This window comes from Cygnus atratus, chromosome 5, assembly GCF_013377495.2.
Source record: "Cygnus atratus isolate AKBS03 ecotype Queensland, Australia chromosome 5, CAtr_DNAZoo_HiC_assembly, whole genome shotgun sequence".
NCBI lineage: Eukaryota > Metazoa > Chordata > Aves > Anseriformes > Anatidae > Cygnus > Cygnus atratus.
This window is the reverse complement of record NC_066366.1, coordinates 39,138,741-39,152,894: the sequence shown is the minus strand read 5'-3', so window position 1 is coordinate 39,152,894 and position 14,154 is coordinate 39,138,741. Positions and strand designations below refer to the sequence as shown.

At 51.5% G+C, this 14,154-nt stretch overlaps 1 protein-coding gene across 10 annotated transcripts in view; it reads right to left on the bottom strand.

The window, feature by feature from the left end:
- The window catches only part of LOC118244422 (USP6 N-terminal-like protein), an 81,132-nt gene that overhangs the window by 34,184 nt on the left and 32,794 nt on the right, over nucleotides 1-14,154 (bottom strand). For 2 of the 10 annotated variants that reach the window (XM_035539399.2, XM_035539397.2), the window contains exons 1-2: nucleotides 10,723-12,201; nucleotides 10,039-10,351 (exon numbers count right to left, since the gene is read on the bottom strand). The exons of 5 other annotated variants lie outside the window; for them this stretch is intronic. The gene's annotated coding sequence lies outside the window, so the exon portion shown is untranslated. Of the gene's footprint in view, nucleotides 1-10,038; nucleotides 10,352-10,722; nucleotides 12,202-12,249; nucleotides 12,384-12,424; nucleotides 12,805-14,154 lie in introns of those variants that run through there. 3 more of the 10 variants (XM_035539401.2, XM_035539400.2, XM_035539398.2) reach the window with 3 other exon arrangements.

The window sequence follows — 14,154 nt, the reverse complement described above, 5'->3', positions numbered from 1 at the left end:
TCTTCGGCAGCTTCTATTTTTAGACCTCACAAGGAATAAAAAAAATTTTAAAACTACAAAAAAACATCTAAACATTTGTTTTAGGCTCTTTCTGCTAGGAACTCATTTTCTGCAGACGACCATAAAGGAAGATGAATGAATTTTGTGTGTTTTTTTTTTGTTAAGCTTCACTATTTAAATGATTTCTACTTGACCTCACAAAAAAAAAAAAGAGAAGTAAACTGGGAAGTGCAAAAGTCCACATGCTGTTTTGGGAACTGAAGACTTATTTTCTCTCTACTCCGCGTTCCCCCCTTCCTCCATTCCAGTGTCTATAAAAAGGCGAGAAAGTCAGAAAAAAAAAAACCTCTTTTGGATGATGCACGGTGCTGGAAAGGAACAATATAAACACAGTTCAAGAACTGACTTATTCTGGTTGCTTAAGACTGGAAGAGCAGCTTGCATTTCTTTAACAGCAAGCCACAGGAAGACACGGCGATGATCATTCTCCACTCCAGCGTGGAGCAGGCAGGACAAATCCAAGCGCTCCTTCCAAGCACGGAAACGTGGCTGCACCTCAGCATCCAGCTAGACAAACTCCAAAGGGAGATTCAGCACCCGGATAAAATGACCTGGAGGCGGCCGCACTGCGAGCGCTGAGCAAGAATCCAGGCTGAGCGGCGAGACAACTCTTCAGCCCCACTGAACAGGGGAATAACAGCCCTCGGATGCTCTGGGAAGGACCTGCCAGACCGCAGGCTCTCCTCCCAGCAAGCCCTCCTCCCAGCACACTGTACTTTATTCTTTTCGACCCGCACAGCAACACCACGGGACATGCTGCTCTTCCTTTCACCATTCCCACGGCAGTTTTTGCCTCCAAGACGCGCAGGGCAACTTTGGGTGGGCTAAAAGCTTTCGCTGCATCTCCTTTTTTCTTTTTCAAGTCTTTCCTGCTTTTAGGCTCGGTTGCCACTGCCAGCTCCAGGCTACCGGCACGTAACAAGTGTCTGATGCGAAGGGACAAGGGCACGCGTCCTGGCCAACAGTTCAGATTTCCCCCTTGGCACCACGAGAGCTGGAGAGGATCCTTAGCGAAGGATACGGGAACAAGCAGGACACAGAAGCCAGTGACCGCGCTGCCAGCAGCCCGTGCTCTCCTTGGCACAGAGGGACCGCGCCGTTTTAAAACGCAAACAAGGAAATAACAAACGTCCCATTATGTAAAGGCACTGGGACAACCAATGAGACAAATAGGTAGGAAGTGAAAAATCCACTAACAATGAGGTACAGCTTGCCTCTGGAAAACTCGCCCAAAATAGGCGCTGAGGCTGATGGTTCCTAAGTTGCAGTTATCTAAACTCAGTTAAAGAGAGACTGTACTGACTGCGTGGGTCTCCCACTGCTTGCCAAAGCCCCTGGCTGCACTCCGTTTTTAGAAGTGGCTTGAGCTGTTACAATGACCCAGACCAATGCCTGTGCTCCTAGGAAAAAAAGTATTTTAAATGAGGTTCTCCCAGCACTGCCCTCATTTCTTCGAGCAGTGTAATGGGTTTAAGCAGAAGGCACAGCCTCTGAACCCATCTGTACGTGGCAGCCCGTGCGAGGATGCTCCCCGACCATGATGCTGGCAGTTCCTTGGACTTCCACCACCTTCAAAGAGCATCTCCAGATGCTAAAGCACTAACTGTTGTTAACTTTTCTACTACTGAAGCCCCAAGCAATCACATCAAGTAACAGAAAACTTCAGGGAAACAAGAAGTGTCTGATCCGGCACTGGGAAGGCACTGAGAAAATGTCTCCCCAAGTTCTGCGATCTTTTACGACTTTGCAGTACAGCATTAGGACACACAGCATTTTGAAGAGCATTAAAGCAATCTTTCTTTGATTACAACACAACCTTTCCCTTCCTTTCTGTTGATAATTCCTAAAATTACCCGAACTGAACGCTCGCAGGAATTTCTGCTATTTTGTGCAAAAGCACCATTTTATATAAACAAGAAAACGTAACGGTCGTGTTCCCTTGGAGGAAAGCGTTCACACAAGAAGCCTCCCCTCTTCCCTTTGTGGAAAACATGTTTATAAAATCCAACTGGAGCGGCAGACTCACGGCACATGCAGTACTAGCAGCAGCCTTGAGCTTACGAAACAGCAAGGATCGGGTAGGACACGCTGTTAGAGGCAGCTCACCAGCTTAGGAGTCGATGTAAAAATAAAGCCAGTTGTTTTTTTTTAAATGGTGTTGAAATCAACATCTGGGTAATTTGGTCAGGGCTCCAAGATACTGCTTACGATTCACAAGGCGTTTGGCTGTTACCACTTTACCACGGTTGACACGGAGCGCAGGGCTGATGCTAGAAATGCATCCGTTGAGCCTGCGCGACGAGGGGCAGCCACGCGACTCTCCAGCCACGGCAAAGGAAGGGTGCTGATGTTCACAAGTCAAAAACGTTACTGCAATATTAGTTAAATGCAACAAGACGGTGCTCGGGGGAGCAATGAGCAGGCAGCCAGGTGGGCTGGTAAGCGTGGAAGAGGATGCAAACTCCGGCCGTAACCAAAACCCCGCTGCATGCACCACAGGGCTCCAGCCCCAGGCGATCAACAGCAGCTGAACCATCGCTCCCAAAACCAGGGTCTGAGCCCACGGCACCAAGCACGGCCCCATCGCTGCGGTGGGGTGCCACTGCTCCCCGGGGACTTCCTAATTATTTCCTAACTAGCATTTAATCATCCTTGAAGGGCTCAGCAAAGGTGGTTCACACCGTGCTGCTGCAGAGAGGCTGCGCTCTGGGTCTGCAGAGCGATGACAGCGCTGCCCCGAGGCGGTGATAAGGGGATACTTGCTGGGGACAGGGACTTGGTGGGGACACTTGCTGGGGACAGGGACAACTGCAAGAGCCAGGGACTGACAGCACTCTGCTGGTCCAGGACATGTGGGAGCACTCAGACTGCTCACCAGGGGACACCGAGCAGCATTGGAGATTCATATGGGATCGTACCAGCATGTCCAAGCACTCCTTACAGGGATAAAAGGCCAGAAACCTGATGTCCTTCCAACCCTACACTTCTCAGCTGGACTTGAGGATCTTTGTAGAGCCCCTCCAACCAAGCTAGTCCATATTCTACATTTCTTTACCAATTCACGGCACACACGACCAAGTCACGACACAATCCCCCCACCACCCCTACCTCTCCTCGCAGGCCATCCCAACCCAGCACGAACCAGCAGCTCAGGTTCACCAGCCCAGCTTCTTCCCCACGCTTGGTTTTGAAACCTCCTGTGATGATCACAGCAGCGGGACGGGGCAGTAATTTGTCTCAGTTTCTGGGGAAAGAGCCCTACCCATGAGCTCAGCGCCTGGCCACGCGCCCAGCAGGAGAGGGGCCGAGGACAGCCCGTGGGCAGGCATCCACGGGCTGAGCCGTCGGGAAGCGCCGGGAATTTCACCAGCCCCTCGCCCAAGTTCCAAAGCACCTGGGGATGCAGCCGTTTCCAATACGAGTAACAACACAAGCGGGATAAAAGCAAGGGAGAGGGGACCACAGCAAACTTCATCTTTTAATAACAGTGTTTGAGAAGGGTTGTGCCAGTGAGAGCTGGAGCTTGCATGGGACAGGTGACAACACGCACAGAAGAACCGTGCTGCAAGGCTGCTCCCCTGGTCACTTCTGGCAATTTAGCTACATGGCCTTTCTATTAGAGAAAATTTAAAAATGTGGCCCGTGGAAAACATGCAGGAATCCATAAATTGTGAGACAGCAGCAGGGCAGGGCCCTGACAGCGTGAAAGAAGCGCAAGAAGCTCCCACCACTGGCTAGGGCAAGACTGTCCTGAAATTGCTTTTTGTTTGCCTTTGTCCCGAATTGCAGTGTTTTTGTGCAGGTGGTGTTCTCCCCTGGAAGCAAATGAAAACAAATCAGGCATCACCTGGGGTTTCAAAAGGACAGCGAAAAGCAAACGCAGTCTGACTTCTCTGAAGGCATGTTCAGCTGAAGAAAAACGAGTTAGGATTTGAACTTGAAAAAGCATTTTAAAAATAAGTGCACCTAACGTTCACCCGGGAGAAGCAACAATTAGACACTTCACTTAAAGCATGTCCGTTAATTCGGTTAATTGCTACGAAGAAACAGGATGATGATTTTCCACTGGAGTTTGGGAAATGGGCATCTTTATACTCCAAGACCTGAATGTGGGAGAGCTGAACGCATCCTACCTGAAGAGCAGCTGGACTTGGCACTCTACAAGATCACTCCGAAAACGCGGTTTGTCAAGAAACACGCACCTGAGAACAGCGGGGGGGTGTTTTGATAAGGAAAGGAGCAAAGAAATGGCGTTTATTCTTTCCTGAGGTGAAGAGCGGGGCCAATACAAAGAGTAAGATTCACACTGGAGTTAGAACACGACTGCAGGCCCTGAAATAACACTTCAGAATACAAGACCACGGAGATTTTGCATGTTATTTTTAACAAACATCAAGTGACTAGCAGGGAGAACTTTTCCAGAGAGCAAATGGGAGCCTGTTTGCTTGTCATCACCACTGTCAGCCTAGCAGAGGAGCCTGCGTTGGAGCATGCACAGCCCCTAAAGCACAGCCACTGCAGCCTTGTCCTGGCTAAGCACAGGACAAGAGAAGCTCATCTGCCTGGTCCCAGCACCTCGACTACTTCCCAGCAGCAGAAAGTAAGCTAAAACTCCTCGACTATACCAAACAGCTGTTGATAAGCCAGAGCAGCCTTCATTTTTCCTGTACCAATGTCAGTCTTTGCTCACATCAGGATCAAGGAAGGAAGTGCTCCAATAAAGGTGTCAAACATCGGTTTCTTGTCGCTGTTTCATGCACACACTTTCCCAATTATTTGATCTCTACAAGATCAAAGTTCACTATTGCAGACTGCTTTGCACCACTGCCTATTTGTAGCAGTTGTGAGTGCCACGGGCTCACCCATCCCCATGCGTGCCAGGACTTGGATTCTCACCGCAAGTCCCTGGTCGCAGACCCCCCTGCCACTCAGTCCAGGAGCAGAAATATCCCAAACTCCACCTGGCAGGGCACACGAGCACCAGGGCCAGCACACGCCAGCCTAGCAGCACTGCAGGGACCTCGGCCCAGAACCACAGGGCTGCAGGAAGCTGCGCGGCAGCGTTCAGACTTCGCACCTCCTGCCTCCATCCCACAGAGCATCCCAAAGCTAGTGCTCCACCCCGGCAGCCCCAGGAGTGCCCAGGCTTGCACAGGAACCACTTTGCAGAGCACCATGCGTGCAGGCACCTGTGGCAGCACAGCAGTGCAGGTAGCAGCGCGTTACTCAGCACTGTGATGAAAGCCACAGCACTCGTGCAACGCACAGGACAGGTTTTCTACCGCTAGCCTGCGAAGCGGCCGCGAGAGATGCTTGCGTTTCAAACAACCGAAGGCAAACATACCGCTTCAGCTCAGGTTCTCTCTATTTCTGCTCTTTTTCCTTCGGCACCTGCTTCTGACAGATGCTCGGCTGCAGCTGAACACAAGCGGCGCCTTTCCCAGGTGCTGCTCCAAGCATCTTTTCCTTACAGACATTACCCCCTGGATCCTGATCTGTGATCCACTGCGCTCAATCTCTTGCAGCACCGAAGCCTGTGATGCACTAAAGCTATGACACATTTCTCCCACTTCCTTCCATTGACAGAAAACAAAAGCACACACTGTTGCTCAACACGATCGCAAAATATTTGCTTTTCTAGATTGTTTCTCCCCTCCCTCCTTGTTCTGGGAGGGCTGTCGGTAGAGTCACAGCCTGAACTCCCTCCCAGCTAACAGCAGCCGGGGGGGATTTGGGACCGAGGTGGCTCTCAGCTGGTACAGTCCGCGCTGCCTGCCCGTCCCACCGGGACCACACGTACCATCAGGAACCAAACCCTCGGACCTGCTGCAGGAGACCGTTTCCAGACAGCATTCTGCCCACTCAAGTTTCAAGCACCAACAGTTTCTCTGTTCTTTACCACGCGCTGTGCTTCCTTCCTGCCAGACCCCTTATCACCATACCTCACCCCAAAACCACCAGGATGAAGCCTCCACTGCTGCCGCTGGTCTTTTACTCAGCGACCGTACAAACGCACTAAGCCCACAGTGATGCTGCCAGTGAGCGATTCAGAATTAAACACGGGTGTCACATGAAAACTTAGGCCCTGGTGCCAAGCTTACAGCTCCCAAAAAAGCACTGAATGCATTAACACACACAGTCACTTTTTATTTTTAATATATTTTTTTTAAGCAACCAGAGTATCATGTTTAAGGTCCCAAAACCTAGAAGGGCAACAAAAGTCTGAGTGTTACTTAGGACATGAAATACTCGGCTACCACTGCCCAAGCTAACACCTTGCAAAGTCTTCAACAATACCTGCCCACAGTGCTGTCGCCCCAGTGAGCTGCAGAAAGCGCGCTCGGCATGTTGGGGAGCGGCTACTTAGGTTTTTTTCCTGACTCAAGGCTGGACCAACGGCCGAGTGCAGTCTCAACACCTTCAGTGTGCTCTGCTGCCATTTCTAGCAGCTCTAAGCCCAGCTTCACGCACGCTTGTGGTCATTAAAAACGGACCACAGCATGAAAGCACTTGTTGCAGACAAAAAAAAAGTTTTGGCTCGGGGAACGGTTTCTTAATTTAATTTACTTCCCATCAGCAGAAAATCGTCATCACTGATTTGGATGCTGAGAAAAAAGAAAATATAAACAATTAGCCACTTAAACACCATTCTCATCCCTTCCCCAGGCTCAGCCTAAGCCAGACACAGCTCCAGCCCCACTGCTAGGTGCTGCAGCCAGGAGGGACCCCGACCCAAACCTGCGCGAGACAGTGCCATGTCCCCAAAAAGACGGGATGCCAGCACAGAAAGCAAGCCTGACACATTGACCTGAACCATTCGGCTGCACGGAGGAGGATGGAGCAATCTATAGCAGTCAGCTATAGACCAAACCATTGCACAGACGCCTGAAATTTAGATTGTCATTCATTATGCCCCACTTCCTCTAGGATTCTTACACCACAGCATCTCTGTCAGCATGCCGCTCCTCTGTCCAGTACCTTTTACACTTGTCCAAATTCAGCTTTTTGAGAGAGGCTGAGAGCTCACAAATCACAGCCTAAACTGCTTTTAAGAAGCAGGCGATGGCAATCTTACAAGTGTTGCAGCCAACCCTCTGCCTTGGAAAAGGTCCCTTGAGTGCATCCAAGATGCACCCTACTCTAAAACCGTACCCTCTTCGACACCAACAATCTATCACTGGACACACACACACACCTACCAGAAATAGGCTGCTACACCCTCTTCTCCCCCCAGCAACACGTCTTTGGCTGAAAAAAAGCTACTGCAATTACAAATACTTACAAGAAAATGTTATAAAAGGGTATTGAGAGAAGGTCATAACAGAACAACTTGAATAGCTGCAGCTAAAAATACCCAATCCCCACACCCATTCTAAAGAGCAAATATTATCAGATGTTACTTCCCAATGTTAAAAACATGCTTGTTTCTTTGTTAATTAAGGTGGTACTGTGAACGCTGGATTTTCTTACCAGGGAACACAACAAAGGTACCTTAGAAAAAAACTATTTTTGCTGCCTCCAAGATCTCATTTTCTAGGCAATCCAATGCTAAGACGCTAACTAAATCTGGCACCTGTAAATCTGTATTTTCACACAACCACGGGATGGCTGAGGTGGGAAGGGAGCTCTGGGCCCACCTGGTCCCAGCCCCGCTCCAGCAGGGCCACCCAGAGCAGGGTGCCCAGGCCCACGTCCAGGTGGCTTTTGGAGCTCTCCAAGGAGGAGCCCCCACAGCCTCTGGGCAGCCTGTGCCAGGGCTCCAGCACCCGCACAGCACAGCCGTGCTGCCCGGGGTTTCGAGGGAACCTCTCGTGTCCCACTTCGGGCCCGACACTGGGCACCACTGACAGGAGCCTGGCTCCATCCCCTCAGGTACTGAGGGACACCGATGAGACCCCCCTGAGCCGCCTCTTCCCCAGGCCAAGCAGCCCCAGCTCGCCCAGCCTCTCCTCACAGGAGGGGAGCTCCAGGCCCTTGGCCACCTTGCGGCCCTGTGTTGGGCCATTTCCCACAGAATCATCGGGTCGGAGAAAACCTCCAAGATCACCCGCTCCGATCACCCGCTCCAACTGTCCCCCTACCACCAATGTCACCCACTAAACCACGTCCCCAGGCACCACGTCCAACCTTTCCTTGAACACCCCCAGGAACGGTGACTCCACCACCTCCCTGGGCAACCCGTCCCAATGCCTGACTGCTCTTTCTGAGGAGAAACGTCTCCTAATTTCCAACCCGAATCTCCCCTGGTGCAACTTAAGGCCATTCCCTCTTGTCCTCTCCCTGGTCATCTGTGAGAAGAGGCCTCTCTCCCATACTGGAGGGCAGAGACCCAGGAGCCCAAAATTTTCTACTAACATGACCTAATGTTGCAAAATAACTTTCTAAAGACAGCAGAGCATTCTAGCCATCCACACCGAGGTGCAGAATGCTCGTGCCGTGCAGATTTATTTTTATTATTGTTTTTATAGCTCAGGGTATCGAGTTGGAGAAGATGGGAGGAAGATCACGTTGACAAGCGGAGCAGCAGCAGTGCAGAGCAGGCACGGGCACACACGGGTTTGGAATCAGCCTCTCTCCTCTTACCAAGAGCCTGGGTCCGACAGGGCACTGGGAAACCTTCGTTATGGACAGACTCAACTGGTGGCTCAGCCCCAAATACCCCCAGCCCTAAGGTGGTCACTGAGGTTTAGGGGACACTGAGAGCCACACCACGCTCCTCTCTGTGAGCGTTACCCCAGAAAGGTATGGGTCGTGCCATGCCCATCAGGTGCAGCGTGTACACGGTTCACCCGGTGACAGGCATTTGTTAACAAATACTGCACGCGGCCTTCTGCAACTGTTCGTCAGCTCCGCTCGTTTCACAGGACCCCTACGGTGCTATGCCTTGGATACACTGCCTGAATAACAAACATTTTTCTGACGCTTTAAAGAATATTTTTAACACGGAAGTGTCAGCCTTATCCCTTCAGAGCCGAGCAGTCCTGACTGATGGCTTTATTGTACCCCACATGCAGAAACCCCAGGGGCTCCGAGCACACCCCACATGCACCCCAAAGGTCCTTTTGAAAAGGCGTCTAAGCATCGATGCCAGAGCTGCTCAAAAGGCAGCACACACCAAAAAGCACCACCTGCCATAGCAGAACAGACCAGGGCAGGTAATAAAGACTATGCTTAGTCCTTACAAAAACAAAACAAGAAACTATGTAAGCCTCAGGTTTGCAAAACTACCAGGGCAAGTAGAATAATTGTGATGCCGGCTAAGTGCATCACAACTGGGAGTTCTGTACCATTCCAACACTGAAATGGTCTCTGACTTGAAGAAATACCTGGGAATTCCTGCAGGCAGGTAAGGAGAAGCCTGTGCTACCATACAGCAATACTGAAACAAAGCCAGCACACAAAAGGATGCTTTTTCATCCAAAGATGCGAATGAAGCCCAGTGGTAACCTCTGCCTGGAGGCCTTGTTTAGGTCACATTCTTACCTGTGAACATAGCAGGTGCTGTGCAGAGGAAGGATGGAAAAGTAGCTTAAAAGGTAGGCACATGGAGGAAAGAAGCCACTTGTTTTGCAGAAGGATGAGAAGTAAGTGATGGCAGAAAAAAACAGTAGTAATCTTATGCTAACCCTAACCCTTCACAAATATAGGTCTTGCCCCCCATTTCAAAACTCCCGTTACAATGCCAAAAAAATAAAGGTAAAGATCTGCCACCTTTGGTGTCCAACCTTGCCTGTTCCCTCTGCCCCAAGCCACACGCTTGATGAGATGTTCACACCTGCCTTCAAGCTGACACGTGGGTTTGCCTGCCCACTGCCATGTTTCCAGACTAGCAGCTTGTTTCCCTGCTTCTTCACGGCCCTTTGGGAGATGCATCCGTAAACCTGCCCTTTTTGCCTCAAGGTAAGCAAGGAGACACTCAGGAGTAGAGCCTGGGTGGCTGCTGCCCACAGCAGCACAAGAACACATTAAAGGACTAACCTGAAAAGCGGTGAGCAGTACAACCACGGCTACGGTTTCACGGCTTTTAAAAGCTTCCTTCAGGAGATGTACCAGCCAGAGAGACTGCGGTGAGATGAGAGTGACCCACACCACCTGCTGTAGGACCTCTCGGTGCTCTTTGGGAGATGGGGACCCCTGTTCTGGCACAGGACCCCGCTCTCAGGCCACCCAGCAGGTCCATGGAGACGTCCTCGCAAGCATGCAGCTCCACGGCCGCTACCTCTTCCTCTGCGCACACAGCCCGGACAAACTTGGAGAACTTGCCCACATGATGTCATCACTGGGCTGGCGTCTAAATAAAGGAAGCTTTTTATAGAATTTCCCACTGACAGACTTAATCCGGTAAGCCCCGATAGCCAAGGCTTCATCGAGCGGAAGGAAGGAAAAGGGAAAAACAATAACCACCCCATCTTTGGGGCCGGGGCAGGTGGGTGGCGCCTCGGGAAAGAAACCAAAACAAACCCAGATTTACTTCCCAATACCTGCGTGTGGGAGAAGAGGCACAGGTATGGATATATTAAGGGAGCTCTCTGTGGACGCAGCCTGTCAAAAAAGCAGCTTGGCCTAGTCCCGCACCGGCGTAGGAAACAGAATGATGAAGATGAAGAACAAGAAGAGAAAAAAAACTAAGCTTAAAGTTTAAAGATGAGGGATAAAACATACTTTCACGTCAGAGAGGTATTCCAGCTTCACATTCACGTGGCAGTTACTGTGCTTCCTAAAAGCAAACTTTTTTTTTTCCTGCTCATTCAGAAGGCCCTCTGCTGCAAACACTTCAATTTCACGTCACCAGCAAGCAGCACTTTCTGGAAGCTCTCAAAAAATACTAACGAAAGCAAAACCAGCCAGCAGTTCAGACGAGTTCATGCAAGCGTGCGTGCCTTCCTCTTCTTCGTAACTCTCCATCGCTTCGGCAGCGCTGCGGAGCGGTTCCCCTTCCTCCCTCCGCTCCTCGCCGCATCTTCGGCCGGGCATCCACACCAGGAGCAGTTGTGATAGCCAAGTGACTCATGCTGCAGCAATGTGGGTGGGAACAGCTCCCATGCCCAGCTCCTAAGGACACAGCCTTTTATGGTGTTTTTAGAGTGGAAGTCGTGGCGGTTCGTAGCACTTCGCTTGTTGTCTTGCACCAGCCTCCGAGAGCAGAGCTCACGCTCCCCGTGCTCCAGGACCGAAATGAGGAGCCTGTGCATGTTACGAGTGAGCCAACAGCGGCCTCCATGGACTTCTCCGCCTGCAGAATCTTCTAACGGTCCTGCAGGACCATGGGAGGCTGTCACCTGCTCCACGTGGCAGCACCATGGCTCCATCAGCAGGCTCTCGCCACGTGGCCCCACCGAGCTCCAGGCGTAAGAGCAGCACAAGGACGCAAGTTATTCTGCGGATGCCTTAATTGCCGCAGCCCAATTTTTAACGATTCGTTCCCTGCGTCCCCAGAGCTATGCCAGCCTCTGGCAATGCACTAATGACCTCTTCTGCATCTCCAGTGACAAGCCACCGGACAAGAGGAAGCACACGCTGTGCCTACCCTCGATGGACTGCCAGCATACGAGAAGCAGACAGGACTGCCAGCAGCTGCCAAAGGCAACGAAGTCCCATCTGTCCTTCCCTCGGGGCAAGCCGTAACTGAGGATCGAGGATCGCAGCTCTCCCTACTTAGCTAGCAAGTGGGAAATTAACTCCTTAGTCTTTGGGAGAAGCACCGTGGCAGAAGTGCTGCCCTCCAGACCCAGGGACCACAGCACGCACAACTTGAACCTGGCAAGGTAACAAAGCCTGCTCAGCTGTGCTATTTCAAAGCTGGCGGTCACAGATTAAAAGACCATCCCAAAACATTACCCCGCATGGCTTGAAACAGGATTCTAATTGTAAACGTGCAGCAGGTCACTTTACAGGACAGCTCTCCGCTCTCCTTTTCACATGAAGCACTATCTGCTCTAGAAGCGGAGGCCATGAAAGTTTCTGCCTCTTCACGCATCCCCAATCACAGCTCCCACGAGCAGCAGATTTTAGTCCTTCCACAGCTGTTAAATTCAAGAAGAAGCTAAATTATAACCTTCGCACGCACAAAAGCTCTAGAAGAAAAGCCATCAGGACTCCAGTCATCAGCCCTCCTGATGCAAAGCACTGACATTAAAAATCTCTTTTCCCTCCTTAAATCCCAGGGAGCTCTGGAAGCAGTCAGCTTACCAGTCGGAGCAGATGAATTGCAGGCCGCCCCGCAGCCAGATTTCACCGCGGGCATTGCGGTGGGAAGATGCAGGGGAACGCTGCTCCGGAGCGAGGTCTCGGGTACACCAGACAAAGCGGAGGGGAAGTCTGGGGGAGGTACGCTCCAGCGAGCGCTACACAGCCAGCTACGTACCTTGGAGGCCGGCCAGGAAGGCAAAGCCTCTAAACAGCAGCAGAACTCGCAACGAACCCCTCCAGCCTTAAACACGAGTTAAAAGAGCCTCGGCTGATTCGGCGCGGCGCCCCGTGGCATTTGCCAACCGCGGCGCTAAGAAATGCCCCGGCACCAGGCTTTGGGGGCCGGCGCGCAGCACGCCCTCGCCCACGCGAGCGCTTCCCCTGAGATCCTCTGAACCCGAGCACGTTTCTGCCCCTTGCTGCCCAAATCCGGGAGGCATTTTTTGAACTTGCACGTGGCCGGCGGACGCTGCCATTCGTAACGCTTCACGCTAGGGATGATTTCTCCTCCCGTAACTGAGCGAGCCATCTCGCAGCTGCTGCTTTTAACCCCTCCGAGGGGACAGACACAGCTCCCCAGATGGACCCAGACAGAGGCTTTCCCCCCCCCCCCCACTTCAAGCAGATGAAATACACTTCCAAGCTTAGGGAGTCTTCCTGCTGTTAGGTAATGGGTAACGATTGCAGAATTAAATTTCAAAAAAAAGGATCACGTGAAAGGCTCCATCCTGCTCAAAGGAACACAATGAATTTCCTGTAGCCTTCGGTGGCTACACATAAAAGCAAAGCCTCGCCACAAAGATCGCATCGTGCCCAATTACCACCCCGTCGTACTTCTGAGCCCCGCAGAGCCAGCTCAGGCACAGCAAAGCAAAATGAACTGTCTTGCCTCATTTCTCATGAAACTACTAACTGCTCCCAGCAGTGGCTGTGTAAGGGGTAAGGCAAGCTACTCGACTTTCATTACCCTTTATTTGGGCAGCCATTATCAAATTTGATTCTAAAAAATAAAATCAGTAAGAAGAAACGCAGAACAGCAATAAAGGAAACAACAAGCCAGAAGCTCGCACAGACAGAAAACGGGTACATCCCGGACTGGTCTCAGGTTCAGGTCTCCCACAGCAGGCAGATGTCTCCGCATTAACCCTTCTGCTCTCCAGAAGGCATCCCTGCCCTTCACACCCCCGGGAAGGGCAGGGCAAAGAGAAAAGCACCCGTTGGCCCCGCCACGCTTTACAGGTGCCGCTGTGACATGGGCGCGCTGGCAGGCCCCAAGGCCCCTGCCCCACAGCCCTGCTGTGCACTACAGCTGCTTTTAACATCATTTTGATACTCTCACCCACAAACGAGCAAGCTTTCCCAGCCAGCGGGTTTCTTTGCGAACCTAAAAGCCTCAGACACCGATTTCTATAGAGCAAAACCCTTTCTTAATGCAGACACCGGGCTAGGGGACACAGAGCAACCTTGGCTTTGACGCCTCCGGTCTTTCTGCTAGTTGCATCTCAAAAAGGAGCAAATTCAGCCTCCTGTTACTTGCAGCATGCTCCTGGACCCCCCGGCAGCCTTCCTCCCCCTCCAAAACTCCTCTGTGAACAGGCTGTGAGGAAGACGTGCCACTCCAGAGCGATCGCAAGAGCCCAGGCAGGGGCTTACCACGGCGGCTGGCTGGAGGACGCAGCCCTGGCTCCACTGAAATTAAGTGGAATGTTGTTAACGAACATACAGTGAAACTCAGATTTTGACTGGTCTGCACAACAGGGAGAGAAGAGAGCGTTAGCTCAAAAGGCTGAGATTCTCTAAAACTCCCAGCCTGGCTCCTCAGGAGTTCCTATGTTTATTTTTTCCCTTCTCTCTCACAAATCTGCAGACAGGCTCAGGCCCACAGCACCACCTGCACCAGGCACT